Here is a 430-nt window from a genome sequence, read left to right on the forward strand (position 1 = left end):
CAAATATTAATTTTTATTAGATGTAGTATTCCTGTACTATAATGAAAAATAGATTTAAAAAACTTGCACAAATTGTGTAAATTAATGCAAGTCATGCTTAAATGCCAAATTTTCAACGCCACATCACTGCGTCATTTCAAAGACTATTTTATCTATTTTTCCTTGCAATACTATCTAACAGGGATGTGGCCTGCTCTTATCAGGATGTGAAGAATGACGCTCGCTAGGAGTTTCCTTAAATGCTGAAGACAGAAACAAAACAAATATAATAATAAAAAATTATATTATTTCAAGGAAAAATTTAAACCTGATTTACTTCTCAAATTCTTTATTATTGTGGACGTTTCGAGCTATATCAGCTAATTGAGTCCAGTTACACAACAGAAACTACAGAAAACGTAAATTGAAAAAAAAAATGATTTAATAAATC

The sequence above is a fragment of the Halyomorpha halys genome, unplaced genomic scaffold (assembly GCF_000696795.3).
Source record: "Halyomorpha halys isolate HHAL.00 unplaced genomic scaffold, Hhal_1.1 Scaffold516.1, whole genome shotgun sequence".
NCBI classification, from domain to species: domain Eukaryota; kingdom Metazoa; phylum Arthropoda; class Insecta; order Hemiptera; family Pentatomidae; genus Halyomorpha; species Halyomorpha halys.